The sequence below is a fragment of the Peromyscus maniculatus genome, chromosome 4, assembly GCF_049852395.1.
Source record: "Peromyscus maniculatus bairdii isolate BWxNUB_F1_BW_parent chromosome 4, HU_Pman_BW_mat_3.1, whole genome shotgun sequence".
Lineage (NCBI taxonomy): Eukaryota > Metazoa > Chordata > Mammalia > Rodentia > Cricetidae > Peromyscus > Peromyscus maniculatus.
The window spans coordinates 22,031,115-22,053,798 of record NC_134855.1 but is presented as its reverse complement, the minus strand read 5'-3'; the positions used below and the strand labels follow the sequence as shown (position 1 = coordinate 22,053,798).

Below are 22,684 nucleotides of genomic sequence, written 5' to 3'. Positions count from 1 at the left end.
ACACTGTTTAATTAATTCCATGCCCTAATTTTTTGATTGGGTTGTTTGTTTTCTTGATGTTTAGTTTTCATGAGTTGTTTTATATAGTTCATAAAGATATTTTCCAGTTCTTTTGGTGACTTCACTGGAATGATGGTAATTTTTGCTTTATAGAAAATTTTTTTAGTTTCAATAGGTCTGATTTATCAGTTGTTGGTCTTAATATTTGTGCTTCTGGATTCAGTTCAGGAAGTTCTTTCCTATGACAATGAGTTTGAGTACACTCCTTACAATCTCCTCTGAATTACAAGGTGTCAGGTCATCTGTTGAGGTCTGTCTTAGTTAGGGTTTCTATTTCTGTGAAGAGACACAATCACTATAGCAACTTATATATATGGCAACTTTTTTTATATGGAAAACATTTAATTGAATGGTCTCACAGTTTCAGAGGTTCAGTTCATTATCATCATCATGGGGAACATGGTGGCATGCAGACAGAAGTGATACTGGAGGAGTAGCTGAGAGTCCTACACCTTGCAGGCAATAGGAAGTCGACTGAAACACTGGGTAGTATCCTGAGCATAGGAAACCTCAAAGCCCACCCCCACAGTGACACGCTTCCTCCAACAAGGCCATACCTCCTAATAGGGCCATTCTCTATGAAATTATGGTGGACAATTACATTCAAACTACTGCATTCTACTCATTGTCCCCCATAAGCTGGTAACAACATCATCATGCAAAATGCATTCAATCCAACTTCAAAAGTCTCCATAGTCTATCAGAGTCTCAACAATGTTTAAAGACCAAAGTTCAAAGTCTCTTCTGAGATTTATGCAATCTTTTAATTATAATCTCCTACAAAATCAAAATAAAAAACAGATCACATACTTCCAACACATAATGGCACAGGATATACATTACCATTCCAAAATGTAAGGAAGGGAGCATAGTGAGGAAATACTGAACCAATGCAAGACCCAAAACTGGTTGGGCAAACTTCAAACTCAGCATCTCCATGTCTGATGTCAAAGTGTTCTTCAGATCTCCAACTCCATTCAGCTTTGTTGACTACAACACATTTCTTTCTCATGGGCTAGTTCCAATGTCTGTTAGCAGCTCTCCTCATTGGGTATCCCAGGATTTTGGTATCTCTAAGATCTTGGATTTTCCAAGGCAATCCAGGCTTCACCTTCACAGCCTCACACAGTGGTCTGTCTACTAGGTAGGCCTCTGTTCAGGGACACCCCTGAAACATGTCTGGCCCAAGCAGCTTCCTTTAGGCATGGATGAAAATTCCATAACCTGTTTCTTCTGTTCTTAACTCTAAAGCCAGCATCCTGTGGAAAAAGCTGCTGAGATCTGCTGCTTACTGGGGCTGGAACATGGCTTCCCCATTCAATTATATCTTCAGCACCTTTCTGTCCTTCACTGCCTAAGCTTGGCTGTCCTGAAACTGGATCTTTAGACCAAGCTGGCCTTGAACTTAGAGATCTGCCAGCCTCTGCCTTCCCAGCACTGGGATTAAAGGTGTGTCTCATCATTTCTGGCTTTTCTTTAGTTCATTTTCACAAGTTGTAAACTTAGCTAGGTGGAATCTTGCCTTGAGGTCATAATGCCCTTTATTCCATTTCTTAATCTGTTTATCTCCTCGAACCCAGGACTTAGTTGCATCTCACCTTTTTGTGTTCCTTTTCTTCTTAAATTTTACATTTTGTAATTTACCCTGCACAGTTGCTCCTTTTCTTTATAAATCTTCATTAGCGTTACCACTAATAATACAAACCAGAGTCTATACTAGGCTGTTTTAAGATTTTCTCTGCCAAGGGAATTTTCCAAAATTCTTCACTTTGGCCTCAGGCAAGCTTTTTGGACAAAGGTAAAACACAACCACTTTCTTTACCAAAATATCATAAGAATGATGTCTAGGCAGCATATTAAAATTCTTTTCTTCTGTAGCCTCTTGAGCAAAACCCCCGCCATCCCTCAAATCACATTCAACTCCACTGTCTTCTATGTTCCTATTAGTACGGCCCATTAAACAGCACTTAAAGTGTTCAACTGCTTTTCTAATCCACAGTCTCAAGGCCTGTATTCCTTAAAACAAAAAATATGGTCAGGCCTACCACAACAATACTCAGTCCCAGGTACCAACTTCTATCTTAGTCAGGGTTTCTATTGCTGTGAAGAGATATCATTACCATTGTTGGTTTTAAATAAGCGGCACTGTTACTCTGCAAGGAAAGGTCACGAGGCAGGACAAAACCCATTATCAGAGCAGAGTTTTATTAGAAGGGAGCAGGGAGGGACAGAAGATAGTGTGACCAAGCCTGTGGAAGAGACACATGCAGAGAGAGAGAGAGAGAGAAAGAGAGAGAGAGAGAGAGAGAGAGAGAGAGAGAGAGAGAGAGAGAGAGAGAGAGAGAGAGAGAGAGAACAAGAGAGAATGCGGAGGAGAAGGGAGGAGGAGAGAGCAGAAGAGAGGGGAGGAGTTTGTAACCGGCTTCTTAAGGATTCCCCTGCACATGCGCATGTGGGCTTGTGGAGCTATGCCAAACGTGCAGATTGTGTGACCACAATGTGTGCATTGCACAATCATTCAGGTCACAGATTATGTAGGAAGTAAGAACCCTTGCTTGGCTACTGAACTGTGCATGTGCGGTCATATAGCTGGAGGAGTGGCTGGAATCCTAACAACCATGGCAACTTTTATAAGGGGACTTACAGTTTCAGAAGTTCAGTCCATTATCATCATGGCAGGGAGCATGATGGCATGCAGGCAGATGTGGTGGGGGAGGAGTAGCCAAGAGTCCTATATCTTTTAAGCAACAGGAAGTTGACTGAAACACTGGGCAGTATCCTAATCATAGAAAACCTCAAAGCCCACCCCCACAGTGACACATCTCCTCCAAAAAAAAAAAAAAAAAACAAAACAGACCCACTCCAACAAAGCCACAGCTCCTAATAGTGCCACTACCTAATGAGATTATGGGGCCAATTACATTCACATTAACACAATGTTCTTTGTTTATTTGGAGTTGAATTTTATATAGGATGAAATATACTCATGTAGTTTCACTCCGTGTATGTTGCTATACTGCTTACATCTTCTGACACATTCTTTAACTTTCTTTTTCAGTACCTTAAAGTTTTCATTATAGAAGTCTTTCAGTTCCTTGAGTAGATATATTCCAAAACATTTTATTGTATATTTGAAGCTGCTATGAATGGAATTATTTTCCTGGTTCCTTCTTTGGCATGTTTGTCATTTGTGTATAAGAAGGCTATTGTTATTTTTATATCACGATACTTTACTGAATGTATTTGTTAACCTTAGGCAACTAGGGGTGGAATTTTACAAGTCTTTTATTATAGAATCCTATTATCTGCAAATTAGAACACTTTCACTTTTTCATTTTCTGTCTTAAAACTATCTCTTTCAGAACTGGTTTTAGTGCCCACAATGGCTTAGATGAAAAATATTCCCCATAGTATAAGACACATGAACATTTGATCCCTAGATGATGGCACTGTTTGGGGAGGTTTAGGTCTTGTAGCTTTTCTGGAGAAAGCATGTCACTGGGGGTTGGGATGGGGGAGCATGCTTTGAGAGTAAAGACCTTCTGACACATCCAGCTCACTGTATTTCCTGTTTGCATTCGAAGAGGTGATCATTCCTGTTCCTGCTACCATGTATGTCACTTGCTGACATGTTTTCATACCTTGACAGACTCTTATCCCTCTTAAACTATAGGCCTAAATAAACTATTTTTCTAAGTTACTTTGGGCACGATGCTTTATTAGAGGAACAGAAAAGTAAATAATATATTGTTCTAGTTAATACTTCTAGTACTATATTGCATAAGAGAGAAGAGAGTTGACATCCTTGTCTTATTCATGATTTTAATGGAATGTCTGTTTTTCTCTATTTAGCAAGACCTTGGCTGTAGGCTTTCTGTATATTTCTTTTATTATGGGGAGATACATTTTTTGTATTGCTAGATTTCCAAGGACTTTTATCACGAAAGGATATTGGATCTCATTAAAAGTCATTTCTGTATTGTAATAAATGACGATGTCATTACCATGTTCAGGAGAGAGTTATTTGATAACAGTGTTGTAATCTTGATGTCTTCTACTTTTCTGGTATTTGGGGATATAGCCTCTATCCAGATTTTATATTTCTCTTCTATGGTCTGGTACATTCAGCCGTTTGAACAAGGAGCCTTAGCAGTATGGGATGGTCTGGTTCTGAAGGCCCCTTAAGGCAATTGAAAGTTCTCAGTCACAGAGCTTCCAAGGCTCTGGAACTCTGGATCATATGTGACGGCTAATCATATGTTCCTCAGTGGTGATCTGGTAAGGCCAGAGAAAGATGGCAGTATCTCTCCCTAGCTGGCATTCCTGGGACTTTGATAACTGAAAGTGGAAAGAGAATAAGGAGGAAAGTGATGGTAGCCTACATAGGTCCTCACCATTTGTACTGAGTACAGGATACTAGGTAGCAAGCAATGCTGGGATCAGAGGAGTCTCAAAAGAAGATTGGCCAAGAGGAGGTAGTTATTTACTGGCAAGCAGCCATGGGACTCGGGTGACCCAAATAAGAGTGAATTCTTAATGGAATAAACATTATAAGTGAGATACAGATGTTATCAGACACACATGGAATAAATTTTGTGTTACTTTTACATTCTTGTTTATTTTGACAGGGATTTTTAAATGCTTAATTGGAATTTCTTTAGCAAGCCACTACTAGGCATTAGAGCCTCAATCAGTATATAATGCAAATTTTAAAACTTTTTGTGAATGTGTTTTAGTATACTTACATATGAATTGTGGAAATCAGAACTCACTTTCTTTGGAGTTACTTCCGTCCTTTGAGCTTCTTCATATTGTGTGTAACAGGAAATTCCAGGCTTTGTCTTGTCTTATTTGACTCCATTTTACAAACCAACAATTAGCTCCATTTTGAGTACAAATGCCAAGGCAGAACGACTCTGTATCTTTTTTGTGAAAGTTGATAATGGCCTCCTGTCAGTAGAGCATGAAGTGTGGGGCACAAGCTTATTTGTGCAAGTGAAAATGTGCTACCTGTGAACATTTTGATGTAGACTTGAGAGATGTGGGCACACGGATATATTAAAACAATATCTCCAAAGTCAAGCTTGTTATTTATTGAACACATTAGATCAAAATGTATAAATATCCCACACTGAAGGAAGGACACTTAACACTAGAGCATGATAGTACCCCCAATCTGTCATCTGACCATCAAGTGTATGTGTATCATGGATTCAACAGGCAAATGACTCCAGACTGTTACTGAGGACTCAGCTTACCATAGTCCCCACAACTTGATGAGATCCACTCATTATTCTTACACTTAGCCCTGCACTGACCCTGTGCATAGCTTGACTTGACTTGAAAAGACTCTGCATTGAATTAGCAGTGCTTGGAACAGCTCTGCTGAGCACTTCCAATAGCTCCCTGACTAATTAGTATCCTATGTAACCACCTGCAGTGACTCTCTTTGTGTCTGTCTTTGCTTTGCCTCTGTCTTCAGTGAGATTTCTGTGAATTCAATAGCTTCTCAACCTCTTTAACCTTTTATCCATTCTTTAACATATATTTATAACTATTTCTAGTAAGTGTGGTATATGACTAAGACTTAATATTAGTGATTAAGATGAGAATAAAAGAACCTAGAATTGCCAACTGCTACACTGTTAAGTGAAATCAGTGTTATATGGTAAATTTAAGGCAAGAAAATAAACATAGCTTGTCAATATATTGTTATTCAATAAATTCTGACATTGTGGGAAATCACAAACGTGTCTGAATATGTTGCTGATATGCTGTACTTATAACATACCACCACAATATTGTAATGATATCAATTTCATGTAAACACTACAATTAGAATATGACTAGAAGTAAAAATACAACTTTACTAGTCATTGTTGTGTTCAAAAGGATCAATTATCTGATTTGTAACACTATATATTAATTTTTCTTATTAATAGTTGTGTGCATATGTGCATGCATAGGCTTAGTTTATCCAACATTATGTTTTTAATATTCATCAATATCTTCATATACATTTTTTGTACCTTCATTACTGTTTAAAATTCTTTTATTTGAATATATTATAACTTATTTACTATGGCATACATTTGAGGAATAATTATATTCAGAGCCATTATTCATGGATGTCTTAATTTTGTTTCCTGTTGCCGTGATAAAATACCCTGAGAAAATGAACTTAAGAGAGAAAGGGTTTATTGTACTCACATTTCCAGCTTACAATCCTTTATCACAGGCAAGCCAAGGTAACAGAACTTGAAGCAACTGATCACATCTCATCGTCAGTCAAATCAGAAAGTAGTGAATGAATGTATGCTTGCTAGTGCTGAGTTCTTTTCCTCCACTCTCATACATTCCAGACCCATGTCGAGGGAATAATGCCACAGTAAGTGAGTCTTCCCACCTCAATTAATATAATCAAGATAATTTTCCTATAGACTTGCCAACAGGACAAAGCAGACTAAATCATCCTTAATGAGACTGTGTTTTCTGGTGAGTCCATGTTGTTTCAAGTCGCCAGTGCTAATCTTACAGTGTTAATTCTATGGGTATATTAATTCTGGTGCTTTGATAATAAGTTGTAAGCAATGCTGGACTATAGGATAGATATATTTTTTGATGTATTAGATGCCTCTATGTTTTGTGATTGATGTAGTAATATACATTTTACTTATAGAATATCATCATTATAATCACTATTTGTTCATATTAATAATTTATGTCATTAATATTTTAAATTATGGATGAGATAGTGAGGGAAAGAGAGAAAGAAAAAGCAAGATAAATTGGTTGTATGATTTTTAATTTTCTTTTTTATTTCCTTGATGAGTGTAATATAGAACATATTCTTTTTTTGTTAACTGGACATTTGATAGTTCTTTTTGCAAAGTAACTTTGATGTCTTTTCCTTGTTTGCTTATTTATTTAACTGCAGGAATGTTCCATGTATTTGCCCCTCTTAAACCATAGACCTGTAATGTGATATTACATATGAACTGAAGAACAGTGAAAAGCAGTGTTCAAACAAAAAATCTTGGAAATGGATGTTCATAGAAAAAGTTATGGATAATGATTAAGAAGTAGGAGCAGTCTCAATGTCTGTTAATTAAAAAACAAACTGATAAAAATGTTATATTTGCATACAAAAGCATAGTATTCAGCAATGTAAAAGGTACTGGTACAATGGATAAACCTTGGAAAATTTATCTTAAATTTTTATGGTTCTATGCAATGCAATTATATGACTCTATTTACATGAAATAACCAAGTATAATAACCTACAAAATAGAAGGTAAGGTTGGTAGGGATTTTAGGGGACTATTGACCATAGACTTACTAGGAATGTTGGTTTTCTTTTCCTCATAACAAAATGTAAATTTTAGTTATGGTGATGATGATACAACTCTATGGATAATGTACTCATACTGTCTAATTTTTATGTTTAACTTAACATGAACTAGGGTCATTTTGTGAGGGGATCTCTGCAAGTGTTATGGCCAGCAGCAAGCACGAAGAGGTGTGAATGAGAACTCCAACTGATAAGCACATAATTGTTAACTGATCATTAGTTTTCTTCAGTGGTGTCTCACTAGGCTTACAAACCACTCTAGAGGGCAGGCCTCATGCCCAGCAATAGAGGGACTGCACAAAACAAACTCAGTGGTACTGGAGGTTTGTAGGCTAGTTTATTTGTTTGTTTTGTTTTCTCACATTTTTCCAGATCTTTTCTTTATATTGTTCCTGATTTTGTTTTTATGGGATTCCTGTGGGTGCAAATGTATATATATGTAACATGAATCTTAAAAGGTCTTCTCAATAGAAAACCTGGAGCCAGACATTGGGGTGAAAGCTGAAAGATCAGAGAAACAGAGCAAGCCATCCACATTCTTACCGCTACAAAATCTTCAGCCTCCAGAGCAAGACTTCCTATTTACTCATGTCTTATATACCTTTCCGTGCCCTGCCATCTTACTTCATTCCTAGTGCTGGGATTAAAGGCATTTGTGCTTCCAAATACTTGGTAGCAAAGGCATGAGATCTCAAGAGATGGTATTAAAAATGTGTGCCAGCATGCCTGATTCTGTTTCCAGTGTGGCCTGAACTCACAGAGATCCAAATGGATCTCTGCCTCCTGAGTGATAGGATTAAGGATGTGTGCCACCACTGTCTTGCATCTATGTTTAATTTAGTAGCTCTATCTTCTTATCCCCCGATAAATTTATTAGGGTATACAATATATCACCACATGTATGTATGTGTTTTTTCTGCTTTTTCTTTTTTTCTGTTTGTTTGCTTACATTTTATCTTGTTTTATTATTGTTATTATTATTTTTTTCAGATGCCAAATTCTACTCTAATAAGAAAGAGAAGGAAATGGTATGTATATGGATGGGTATAGAAAAGGGCCAGATCTGGGAGGAGTTGGGGGGAACCATAATCTGAATATAGTCTATAAAAAATACCTATTTTCAATTTTTAAAAAGGCCAGACTCAGATGAACGCAGTACAGAATTCTACCAGACTTTCAAAGAAAAACAAACATCCATTCTCAAATATTTCTGTAAAATAGGAAGTGAAGAAACATTTCCAAGTTCTTTTCACAAAGCCATTATTATCATAATAACAAAACCAGACAAAGGACAGAACACACTTGACCTACCAAGATAAGGGGATGCTGGATCTGTCAGAGATGGTATAGGTGAAAAAGACAATGAAGAGACTTCCCAGCCTGAAAAGAGTACAGGGGAACTATTGTGGTGAACACAGGGACATTCCCATTGAATGTGTCATGGATAATCCTACTACCTCACAGTATGCCAACCTCATGCACAACTTCATCTTGAAGAGCACCATGTATGAAATTGAATCCCAGAATGATCTCATCTTCTTTAAAATTTGCTTCACATACACACACAATGAAATTATTGTTTCACCAGATAAGACTATTTCCTGATTATGTTTCAGAATTCAACCGCATAAACTACTCTCTCAACTCCCTGTGTCATTACATAACTTAATGGCCTCATACAATAATAATGTTAATCATGTCAGTTAGAACACAGCAGTTGCCTGAAAACCCATATAGACCATGCCAATGATCCAGTGTAGGTGAGCAACTCTGCCTACCCCACCAAATGAGTCTCTGTGTTGCTTCATTCTGTTCCCAGGTAAACTGGGTACTCATTTCAAAATGTGGGGGCAAGAGCTGATTAGAAGTGCACACCCAGCTTCCTTCGGACATCCAATTTACTTTGTTGTCCTTGAAAAAGGCTCTTTTGTTTTATTTGTTAACTAAAAATAACTAAAGAAAAAAAGAAAAGCCCACAGCATCAAAACAAACAAACAACCCCCCAAAATTATAGGCCAATGTATCTGAGGAACATGGATGTAAATAATTCTCAAACAAATACTAGTGAACCAATAACATGTGAAAATATAATCCATCATGATCAACTTGGCTCCATCACAGAGATACAAATCTAAGCTTTATTGCAGCTTATTTATTTATTCATTTATTTACAAAGATTTCAGTTTTTAAAAATTAGGGAGGCAAGATATAAACTAGACAGTAAGGATTTAGAGCTTAGAAATAAATGAGGAAGTGAAAAGTAGCAGTCTTGCTCCCTGATAGCCTAAAACCCAGAAGAAATGGTAAGTTTGCCATTAGGGTCTCTTGAGTTGATGCTATCTATAGTGACTTAATGATGCTTTAAATACTGATTCAATAGGAGCCAACAGGTGGCTTTTTAGTTTTTAGTTGGTTGGTGATATTTTTGTTGTTGTTATTTATATTCTTTTGTAAACTGGTATGAAATTGTACAATGAGCTAAATCATTCTCTCTTTCCTGAAATGTAAGGAATTCTAGTAAGTGCATACATTCATGGTTAAATATTTTGTTTGAGAAAACTGTGAAGTGGTTAGGATAGAGGTTCATAAAATGTGGTGGAGGAACCAGGCATTGATTGAAGCAGGTCTTAACTCAGTCTCCCATCCACCATGAGGCCAATTTCTATTTAAGGGAAAGAGAGCTTAGGGGAACAGGAGATCCCAGCTGGATCAAGAACAGAGAGGGAGAACAAGGAGTAGGACACCATGATAAATGAAGACCACATGAGAATAGGAAGAATCAAAGTGCTAGAGAGGTCCACAGAAATCCACAAAGATACCTCCACAATAGACTACTGATGAGTGAGAGAAAGCCCGAACTGACCTACTCTGGTGAGAGGATGGCCAAACGCCCTAATTGTCGTGCTAGAAACCTCATCCAATGACTGAGAGAACTGGATGCAGAGATCCATGGCCAGGCCCCAGGTGGAGCTCCTGGAGTCCAATTGGCTAGAAAGAGGAGGGTTTATATGAACGAGAATTGTTGAGACCAAGATTGGAAAAGGCACAGGGACAATTAGCCAAATGAATGGAAACACATGAACTATGAACCAATAGCTGAGGATCCCCCAACTGGATCAGGCCCTCTGGATAAGTGAGACAGTTGATTAGCTTGATCTGTTTGGGAGGCATCCAGGCAGTGGGACCTGGACCTGTCCTCAGTGCATGAGCTGGCTGTTTGGAACCTGGGGCTTATACAGGGACACTTGGCTCAGCCTGGGAGGAGGGGACTGGACTTGCCTGGACTGAATCTACCAGGTTGAACTCAATCCCCAGGGGAGTCTTTGCCCTGGAGGAGATGGGAATGGGGGGTGGGCTGGGGAAAAGGCAGGGGTTGGGGGCGGGAGAGGGAAGAACAAGGGAATCCGTGGCGGATATGTAAAATTAAAGTAAATTATAAAATTTAAAAAATATCAGTTCGGCTGTCACTTTTCATTCTGTAAAAATGTCTTATCATTGGTATAGTTATTATTGTGGTCCATGGAATACTTACTTTAGAATCCACAAAAATATTTTTTTAATTATTCCTAGTCCTAACACCAGAGTCAGGTCCCCATATAACTTTAGTATGTAAATATTTATGAACCATTGCTCTACAGAGTCCCTGGCCTGGAGCTCCAATGAAGCTGACTCTAACTTATCCCTCAGTCTGGTAGTGATGGATGTCATGGCTTCCTGTTTTTGACCATGAGACTGCCTTGCTGTTTCTCACTCACTGGGTACTTTTTAGACTATTTCATCATGTGTTTAGCCAAGTCCATTGATTTCCATCTTTAGCAGACATATTCAAAGTGGCTTCTTCTTTTCTGATTTTCACGCTGACACCAATCAGTACTTCCTGACACCATACCCACTTAATCTCTTTATGAAAGAATACTTGCTCATGTCTGAAACTACTTAAAAAGAAACATTAAAGTTAAATCTTAGCTTTTAGATTCTAGGAAATTCTGCATAGTTTCTATGGCTACATGTTGAAAGAATTTGGGCAAGAACAAAAATCAATTTAGTCCTAACCCATGTAGCTTTTTGACCCGGGCTCTTTCAGCTTTAAACAGGAGCAGATTTAATATTCTTTCTAGGCCTTTCACACAATGGTGATTATCAGTAATAGTGAAACCCTTGTTTTTCCACTGAAATCTAAAAGAGGCACTTCAGGACCATGAAGGAGAAGTGCCAACTATGGAAATTGCAGGTAAGTTACCAAATTGGAGGCTAGCTTGACATTTTATAAGTCCTACAGAATGGCCAAGACAATTAGTTTTAAACTGAAAGCCCAGAACAGTTTTGAAGTGTTATTCATATCCTGTAAGCACTGTTGTGCTTAAGGATTTCACTCTTATTCTCCATAAGCTAACCGGAAAAATATATTTACTTTGAATGTAATCTTAGTTCATAAAATTACAGTAAACATATCTGAGAAATGTAGAATGTTGTTCATTACAGGTACAATTTTTAGTTGTTCTTAGAAATAGCAGGATCTGTGTTCATAAGTTTTTAAGGCAATGAAATGATTACTTGCTGTGGATATAGTCAGCTTTGCAAATAAAGTACTAAAAACTTGTCGTTACCAGCTGATGTATTCAACGGCAGAATGACTTGTATCTCCCGTCTTGAAAAAATTGTCAGTAGTTGATTATATTGTGGAAAAAGTAGCTCACTTGCTTTCACAACTTTAAGCTCTACTTAAGCAACAAATCAAGGCCAGTCTGGGCGATATACAGAGATCCTGTCTCAAAAAATGAAACAAATTGGCTGGGGCATGTTCAAGGGGCTCAGCAGGCAAAAATCTACTCTTGCAGTTTGTCCTCTCACCTCCACGGGTACATTATGGCACATGCATGCCACACAACTAAAATTGACAGGCAGAGGGGACAGAAAAACGTGTGCTGAGAATATAGGTTGTGTGAAGTATGGAATCACAAGCTCTCCCGACCTGTCACAATGACATCATATTGGTGCTCACAAAGCTTAGGATTGTGAAGTAGTTTGGATTTCAGAGTTTTTAATTAATTGTACTTAGCCTGTTGTAGCAATACAAATAAGCAATTGAATTTGAATATATATATATAATATAAAATAGGTTGAAATAAATAAGATGTATTAAACAGAGTGACCACACAGTTGAAATAAAAAGGCAGCTGTGTACTCTAGAAAATATAGATATTATTTTGATATGCAATTTTCCAGAATATTAAATAGGTACCTCCATTTACAGGTGAGTATGAAAGCTTTGAAACATTTAATTTCTTGACAAAGATAGTTTTCAAATTTCCAGAGTAGGTCATATAGTCAGTCCTTTCCTGAACTCTAAATTGAAGAGTGAATGATAAATTCAAGTATGTTGATTAATTTTTTTCAACTTGACACATGCTAGAGTGATTTGGTAAGAGGGATTGTTTTCATCACATGGCCTGTAGGCAAGTCTGTGAGGCATTTTCTTGGTTAATGGTTGATGTGGGAGGGCCCAGCCAATCTGGATGGTGCCACTCGGGGTAGGGGGTCCTGGGTTTAAAAAGAAAGCAGACTGAGCAAGCCATATGGGACAAGCCAGTAAGCAATATTCCTTCATGATCTTTGCTTTAGTTCCTGCCCTGATCCATGATTCTGGCTTCTTTGAGTTCCTGCCTTGCCTCCCCTCAATGACCAGCTCTGATCAGGACCTGTAAGCCAAGAAAAGCCTTTCTGACTCAAGTTGGTTTTGGTCATGAACTTTATTAAAACAATAGAATCCTAACTCATATACCAAGGTTTGGTCCTTACATCTGTCTTTTTGATGTACACTTACTCTTTGTAGCGACTTTTCCCACTTCTTATGAATTTTCATATCATTTGACTGCTTTGCTGATTGTGCGCATATCTAACCTCCAGCTCTTGTTTCTTCTATACTGTGAACTCCTATTCTTAGTTACCCACTTGAAATCTCCACTTGGATAAACAATAAGAACTTTGACTTCATGCTACCTTTCAGCTTCATTTCACTGTTGGCACTCCAAAAGTCTCCTCCTGCAGAATTCAGGTCAATAGATCCATTATCTCTGTACTTCTATTTCTAGATATTTAGAGTGGGCTTTCTCCAAATGACACATGTAAAAGATATTAATTCCAGAGGAGCTCACAGTTCAATTCATTGGTATCCCCTTGAAAATCTCTGGTAATTTCATCTTTGAACATGAGCTTTGTAGGTGATGTCTAAGAGAAAAACTTAGTCTGCCCATCAGCCATGCCTCTCCATCCCATTCACATTCAGAATTTATGACACCCCAAGGTCATAGACTTCTGGTAAAATACTCAATGTTGCATGGTCAGTATACTGAAAGAAGTCGAAAGAAAGCATTTTATGGCAAAGAGTATATAGGTGCTGACTGTCTCAAGAGTTTTTTTTTTTTATTTTTTTTATTTTCACAACTATCTTCCAGCACAGACAGAAACAGTGGCCTTCTCAGACTTATGGTCAGCCAGATACCCTTGCATGTTCTTTCTTAGTCATATTAGTTTCATTTTTAGACTATATTTGCTAAAACTGGTATCATTAAATGCAAAAGAACAAAACAAATACAGAGTAAAGCATAGTTCCTTTTCCTATCAATGTCCTATTACTGAGGCAAGCCAACATAGGGAGCAGCTTAATAACCTGAGATGCTACTTGGATCAGGTTATACACACCAACCTCCTCTAACAATGCACTCGGTGTCTCAAGTTGTAGCTGCAAGTTTTCCTGTGCTCTCCTGGCATTAAGGTCCCACAGCCACTTATAAAATTCCTGTGTCCTGCTGGTCATGCAACTGCTCAGACCCAAGTAAACACACAGAGGCTTATATTATTTTTAAACTATGGCCATAGCAAACGTTTCACTAGCTCTTACTTCTTAAATTAACCCATTTCTATAAATATATACTTTGTCACATGGCTTGTGGCTTACCAGTACTTTTACATCTTGCTTCTCCTGGTGGCAACTAGGAGCATCTCCTCTGTTCTCTTTTTCCTTCTTCTCTCTCTAGTTAGAATGTCCCGCCTGACCTTATTCTGCCTCACCATTGGCCAAGCAATTATATTTATCAACCAATCAGAGCAACACATATTCACAGCATACAGAATGATATCAACCATCATTCCCCCTTTTCTTTCTATTTAAAATGAAGATTTTTAATTCAACATAGTAAAATTACATATAACAAAACAGTTATCAAGCAAGAATTATAGTTATAATATCTAGTCTATTTATATTTGGCTAAATTAAAGAAAATATCCTATCTATCCTATGTTTCTGAGTCTAAAGTTTCATGTCTACCTTATCTCTTGTCATAACCAAGGAAAACCATAATTATAACTATCTAGTCTTCAACTACATTCAAGACTCAGGCAAAATCATTCTTCAGGTTCCTGCTTCATAGAGGAGACTTCCAAATATTCTACAGGACACAGAGAGAAGTAACTAAACTTTAGATCTAGTGGCTGAAGATGGATACCCCAACATTACAGAGGAACTTTGGATGATTGTCCAGGCAGGCATCTGTCTCTGTCATTTTTAGAATTTTGGAAGTTGCTTACAATGCATTTCCTGTTTACTTAGGTAATATTATATCCTTCTGAGGTCTTTGATGTATTTGAAGACTAGATAGTTATAATTTTCTTTGGTTATGATAAAAGATAAATTAGATATGAAACCTTAGACTCATAAATATAGAATAAATAGAATATTTACTTTGAATTTGCCAAGTATCAATACACTAGATATTGTAACTCCAATTCTTGCTTGATAACTATTATATGCAATTTTACTATGTTAAAGTTAAAACCTTCTTTTTTTATTAGATAGAAAAGGGGAAATACTGAGGGATATCTTTCTGTATGCTATGAATATGTGTTGTTCTAATTGGTTGATAAATAAAGAGGCATTGGCCTATGACAGCACAGGATGGAGCCAGGCAGGAAAATCTAAGAGAGATAGGAGGAAGAGAAAGGAGAGGTAGAGAGATGTCAACTGCGGCCTAAGGAACAACATGCCAACAGACTGGTAAGCCACGGAACACATGGCAAAACATAGATTAATAGAAATGGGCTAATTTAAGATACAAGCCTGCCATGGGCCATGAAATTTGTAATTAATATTAAGCTTCTGCGTGATTATTTTATAAGCTGGCCACAGGACTACAGGAGCCTGGCAGTGCCAGAGAAACTTTCAGACTACATCAAGTTCTTTACCTGCACATTATATATATATATATATATATATATATATATATATATATATATATATATATATATATATATATTCCTTGTTCAATAATGGAGCCAAAAACCATAGACCCTCACTTGCTCCCCCCTTGGAACAACAGGATAAGTTTCTTCCCAAACTTAGGCAAATATAATTTAACGTATCAATAGGAAGAGCAGAAAGGCCAATCCAGGATAATCTGGTTTTAAATGCATTCACAATAAGTCAAAATTGTGTTATCAAGTGAAATTTTAAGGAGAATGTCCTATATTTTATGTGTATATACAATTGTACATGCAATGATTAAAACCAGGTGTGCACTTTATAAAGGGACATGCATAGTCAAAACATGATTTATGACATAATTTCTCAGTCAAAACAGAACCACCTTCACTATACCCTTTAATAACCAAATTTCTCCTTCCCTTGAACCTTATTAAAGAAAGCCCCCAACAATAATTGGGGCTGTAAAAGATCTTCTCTTCTGTAGTCTGAGCTCCCTGCAGTGTATTCTAATCTTTTCTATTCTTTGCCTTAAATAAAGTTTCCTGCTACCTTTGAAAATCTATGTGAGCTTTCATCTCAACTACTTAAATAAGAGGCGAAGGACCCAGTAGCACCCTATCTCTACCCTGACTATTCATAACATTATTAATTATTAAGCTGAAGATAGAGATTATTGAATGATTATACCTACATCAATTAGTGCGAATAAACAAGTTATTGGTGTACATCCTGTCATTCTGGAAGAATGAAGAGTATATTTACGTCCAAACTTTGAAACCTAAAGCATGGATTTTGCGATTCCTCAAGCCTTTCCATGAGGGTTTATGTGCACTGAAAAGTAGATTTTGTGTAACACAAAAATGAACATTAATGGGAACATGTTTTGTGTTGTACTTGATAAATTATGTCTCTAACTACAACAGCTATGCAACAAATATGTGTGCCTCTACAAATGCATATGATGTGTGTAATTATGTATGTCATATGAATACAAAGGTGGACATACTCTTCCGTGCATTTTCACATATGTCTTCATGGCCTTACTCTAGTTTTGGACCATTTTCGTCTTTATTTATTAGTGAAAATTAGGATTGTCTCAAATTTTTGGTTAGAATACATAGTCTCTTTCAAAACACATAAGTTAATTTTTTATAAAAAAAGTACTAGCAGAATTGCTATATTATTGGTTAGATATATGTTTAAGTATGTGATAAACTAGGTTTATTTTGTTTCATTTTCCATGAAAAGTATGTATAAGATTTAAGTGTTCTACAATTGCCAATACTGCAGAATCTGTCTTTCATATGTTAGCCATTTTAGTGAGTGAGCAGAAGATGTGATTGTGGCTCAATTTGCATTCTTTTGATGACTATCAAGATTACTAGTATGTATTTATAATGTCTCTTCAGCATAGTTTAACTTTTTTTTTTTTTACTGTATTGCTTTCTTTTGATGCAGTTATAAGCATTCTTTGTACATATTGGATAAGAATTCTTGGCCACCAATGGGGTCTCATAGATCCCTTAAACAGCTCAGGTTATTGCCAAGGCTATTTGTTATACTCAACATAGAGAGGATAAAGACATATTTCTGAAGATATCACTTATTTGTGTTATCCTACATTGAGAAATTTAGCTGGTGTTCAACTAGAAGCTTCATCTCTACTAACTACTACTGCTCATGGTGCTAAGAGGAAAAGTAATCATTAATATCACCCAATACAAACCTTGTGACCTACAATAGTGACCTGCCTGCAAAATATATTCAATAGTGTTATGTGATTAACCAATCCACTTTTTGCTTGGACTCACTCCATGAAATGGTACCAAGGTGTGACACCACCAAATGGCCAAGAACATGAGAATAGATAGGTCACTGGCCTAGTGGAAAACCTACTACTATTATTCTCCTGAAAGAACATAGTAATAATGTCACTTCTAATGACATATTGCTATATCCATAGATCAGAGCATTACTTAACCTTCATCAGAGAACTTTCTTCCTTTAGTAAATGGTAATTAACATAGAGCACCACAACTGGACAATGTGCAGAGAGTGAGAAACTTTGGAGCCTTCAGCCTTAAATGGGATGTCTTTATCAAACCTCCCCCGCCTCAAGGACAAAGCATCTGTGCAGATGTGGATATGAAAAGATTATAAGAGTCATAGGTGATGAATGATTCCAAGGTTGCAGCATCTTCCAGACACAACAGGGCTGATGCACATATTAAATCACAGACTGTGACAGCATAAATTAGACCTGCCCAAATTCAAGCCAAAATCCCAAGACAGAGAATGTGAAGTGGACACAAAGTGATCTCCCATAACTAAGAAACTAATTGCAATTGATACCTACTGTGGAAGGGAAAAATCAGTTTTCTCCAGTGGAAGACACCTGAGTGTATAAACCATACTCAGGAACATGGCTTGGATTAGCTGGCCAACACAAAAGAGACTCATGCTTTTTGTGTGCTCTTTGTTTTGTTTGGGGATTTGGCAATGCCACTTGAGGGTATTTTGTTTCCTTGGATAGGATATCTGCATGAGGAAATTTGCTTATTTTGGAAAAGTCATCCATCAATATAATGTGCATTAATTCCGTTGAAGCTGATTATTTTACAAGTCTCAAAAGTGGTAATCAAGCACCCTCATCGGCACAAAGGCATTTTCTTTTAACCACAGGGAAAATGTGTGATAAATAAATGATCTCATTCAATGAGATAAAAACCCAGAATGTAATTACTAGCATTACCATTCAGATGGTAACTTTGTTGCACATTTTACCAGAGATTTATTTTTAGCAAAAATATCCACCAGGACTTCTGATCATGGTTTATTAGGTATATCTGTCTTAAGTGGATGTTTATATTTATTAAGTAGGGTTCATTCCATTTCCCATTTTCTGTCATTCCACAAGACCTGGATCTGACTGCTTATATATTTCATTTGAGTTTTCAGCTTTGTTTTGTTTTGTTGATACAGGTCTCACTATGTAGCCGTGGCTTGCCTGCAGTTCTCTGTAAAGATTAGGCTGTCCTCAAATTCACAGAGATCAACCTGCCTCTGACTTCTGAGTGCTGTGATTACAGGCGTGAGTCACCATGTACAGCTCTATATTTCATTGAAAACCTTTAAGATAACTATTAGTCTTAAAAATCTTGTTTAATTTCTAGTAGTACCTATTTATTATTGCATAATAGTTCCAGTTTAATAAATTGTATTTTCTTTAATCTTTTATTTTATGATATAGAAAAACTCGAGTTCTGGATTTAAACATTGATTTTATTTATTGACTTTGTTGCTTCCTTGTATTTTGCTATGATCTTCTATGTACCCCAGGCTATCCTTGAACTCCCAACTCCGTTGCCTCAGCTTCCTGGGTGAATCCTGGGATTTCAGGTAAGTGTCACAACATCTAGCTTACCTTCTAGAGTTTTGTTCTAGGCACTTTGCTTAAATCTTTCATGTCTTACTTTTCTCTTCAATGAGAAGAGGATGATAAATATAATTTGTAGTAATGTTTTGAGTTTAGATAACTTATTTTTAAAACCACAAAGACAGCCGGGCGTTGGTGGCGCACGCCTTTAATCCCAGCACTCGGGAGGCAGAGCCAGGCGGATCTCTGTGAGTTCGAGGCCAGCCTGGGCTACCAAGTGAGCTCCAGGAAAGGCGCAAAGCTACACAGAGAAACCCTGTCTCGAAAAACCAAAAAAAAAAAAAAAAAAAAAAAAAAAAAACCACAAAGACACTGAATTATTGGATGTATGTGTATAATAAATCTCAAGATTATTATTATTATTATTATTATTATTAGACTTGAGGACTGAACCCAGGGCTTTGTGCTTGCTAGGCAAGCGCTCTACTACTGAGCTAAATCCCCAACCCCTCTCAAGATTATTTAGCAAAGCATTTTCTTGGAAAAATTATTATATACCTTTGAGTTCAACAAGAAATTAGAAATGGTGCCTCATTCTTAGAATCAGAAACATTGGGAGTATTATCTAAGTTCAATGCTAATTGAGGATTTATACTGAAATACATATGCTGGAAGATGAGAGAGAAAACAAATAAGCTAAAAACACAATCAAGGCTTGGGAAAGGAAATGTTAGAGTAAATACAATTAACAAGAAGAAAATAAATAAGACACGATATAAAACAATTAACAAAGAAAAATAAATATTTCCTCTGAAAGAACAATGGAGAGTTAGAACAAGCCTGCCATAATGGCGTGCATCTGCAGTCTAACCTCTGTAGCAGGAAACAAAAGGATTGAGGATTAGAAGCCAGCCTGTAACTTAGTAAGGACTTGTCTTAAAAAGAGGTAGAGAATGGGTTGTTTGGTAGAATACTTGCCTGGTATTTACAAAGCCTGTCTTAGCAATAAAAGAGAAAAAAAAAGTAATGGTGATGTACACCTGTGATCTCATCACTCAGGAAGTGGAAATAGTAAGATCAAGAGTTAAAGATATCCTTGGTTACACAGCCAGCTCTACATCAGTGTATAGGAAACCTCACCTCAACCATAACAACCAAATTTAAATATCAAAAAAACATCAATTAATCAGTAACAAATCCAGTCATAAGCAAAACAAACAAAACAAAAAAAAAACTGAGAGAACATCAAATGTATATAAAAATGTATAAAGGATATCAAATTATTAATATTTAGTTGCACATACTTTGATTATAGCATTTGGGGGACATAGACATGCTAAGAGTGTTATGAGTTCAAAGCCAGTCTTGTCTGCAGAACTGAGTTCCAGAACTGCTGTGGTTATAGCTATGTTGAGTGTACAGTGAACCTCTGTCTCAAAAACAAAAACAAAACAAAAAATGCTGAAATTTTAAAACATACTGTGAATATCATAGAAACACATATTAAAAATGAAATGGATAAATTTCTAAAAAATGATAAACAGAAGAGGCAATGGCTAACTGTACTATAATTTTATATGTTTCAAATTAAACACTAAAGACAAATTCTCATTCTGCCTCAGAAGGCTACATATGCAAACATTTTTAGAGATGTTACAAATGACAGTTCAAACTTTCCTCCCCAAATGATGTCTAATGATATTTGTCACAGTGAAGGATCACAGATGAAAATAAAATATTTCAACATTTCCAAAAATTAACTACATGTGTAAGTTTTATTTTTTATTTCTTGTATTGTAAAGGGATCAACCAGATAGGCAATCACTCTGCCACAAAGCTACATCCCACTCTAACAAAATGGCTAAAACAATACATTCTACATACTTAAAAACTACCAAGGATTATATTTATTTGAAAGTATTTAAAATATTCCATTTGAAATGCAAGGAAATATCCTTATCATTCAATAGTTTTTTCCATAGTTATAATCAATATTACTGGGAAGGGAAGTCATAATGGGTAGCTGTTCCAGCTTTGACCTAGAAGTACTACCCCTAGTAAGGCTTCTGGTAACTGCAATGCCTACCTATGACTTGCTCCTGGGGCAGGGCTAAGACTGGAGCTCTTAAGAGCCTAGATCCAGACTTGCTAGGCCTCTTGGTTCCTCGTAATCCTGGATGCTGGATGGATTGAGTCATAGTTCTTCAGAGAACCACATTGGACTGCACCTCACCTCTCCTGGATTGTGTAACCAACCCCTTTACTGGCTGTAAGTTACTCCCAAATAAGCCTCCTTTCTAACTATGTGGAATTGCTTTGATAAATCCTCACATTAGGAAATGAAAGGAATGAAATAGGAAATGAAGGAAAGAGACAAAATTCTTTTCATTTGGTGACTACATCATCATCACAATAAAACTAAGTTTTACAGAAAAAGAACAAGTAATTTTCACAAAGAATAAGGTAGTTTTGTGAGACTGTTGCCTAGCAAGTCAGTTCAAATCAATCAATAGTGATCTTGTCCAAGAGGATTAATTGAAGAGAAATGTATATAAAAAATTACACTTGTAAAAAGTGTCCAAGCATGAGTATTACAGTGTTTGCAGTATTTAAGAGGAAAAATGTTGATCTGTTAGTTAACAAAAAGTGATGAAATAACTCAGTATTAAAATGTTAAAATTTTCCAAATTAATCTACCTATTTAACACTTTGATTTAACTTTCACCTGAAATTTTTTGAGCAACAATAAATATTCTAAATTGACATAAATGCCTCTGTATTATAGAAAAAAAGCTGCAAGTAGCATCTGGACAAATGCTGCATTGCATAACTACAGTGTTCACAATAGCAAGGAATGGACATATAGGCCAACTGACCAATTGAACAAAGAATTAATAAAAAACACTCATATCTGTATTACCACATGATGTTCAAGTAATTTGCATAGGCATCTATACAGAAAGGACTGATCTTTTAGAGTGTCAGGAAGTTAGGTCAGTATGTAAACAATTGAAAAAAATAAGTAACCTGGGGTGGCATTATACACTAGTCAAAAGTAGACTCAAGATAGACTCTAAGATTACTAAATTATGGTATTAAATTGCTAGTGTTAACAGATGTAGGTAGAACTCCGCTATGGCTATGATGTGTCTTACATACACGTTTAATGGTACCCTCCAAAGAAGAAAGAAAACGTCATATATTTAGTCAAAAGCTGAGAAATTGGCTCAACTTGCTTTTTAAAACCTTATTCAAATTAATCATTAATCAGAGAAAAAGTACACTGGGAATGAAGGACCTCTCTACCTTCACAGATCCTAGGTTTGGGGTGTATGGTATTTTCCAATGGCTCAGATGTTGACACTATGAACCTCAGTTGGTGCAGTAAATGAATGGGAAGATCTTTGGATTCATAGATTGATGGTGTTATTCAAATGGTGGGGTGGAGCTGGTCTCTGTAGACATGGATCAATGCATATTTTTTCCTAGACTTCTCCTTCCTTCCTGGATGACAGGAAATCATCACCTTTGCTCCCCAAGGCCCATCTGTGATAACCTTCTATCTTACCAGGCCCAGGAACAACAGGACAGGAATTGCCTATTACAGATTAAATACTAGAAAACCATTATCCAGAAT

General features: G+C 36.6%; 2 pseudogenes across 1 annotated transcript in view; one reads left to right on the top strand and one right to left on the bottom strand.

Annotated features, from left to right (window-relative positions):
* The window catches only part of LOC102925376 (sperm motility kinase X pseudogene), a 754,818-nt pseudogene that overhangs the window by 133,932 nt on the left and 598,202 nt on the right, over positions 1 to 22,684 (bottom strand). The gene's annotated exons all lie outside the window — the stretch shown is intronic.
* On the top strand, positions 8,774 to 9,016 carry LOC102916899 (dynein light chain roadblock-type 1 pseudogene; annotated as a pseudogene).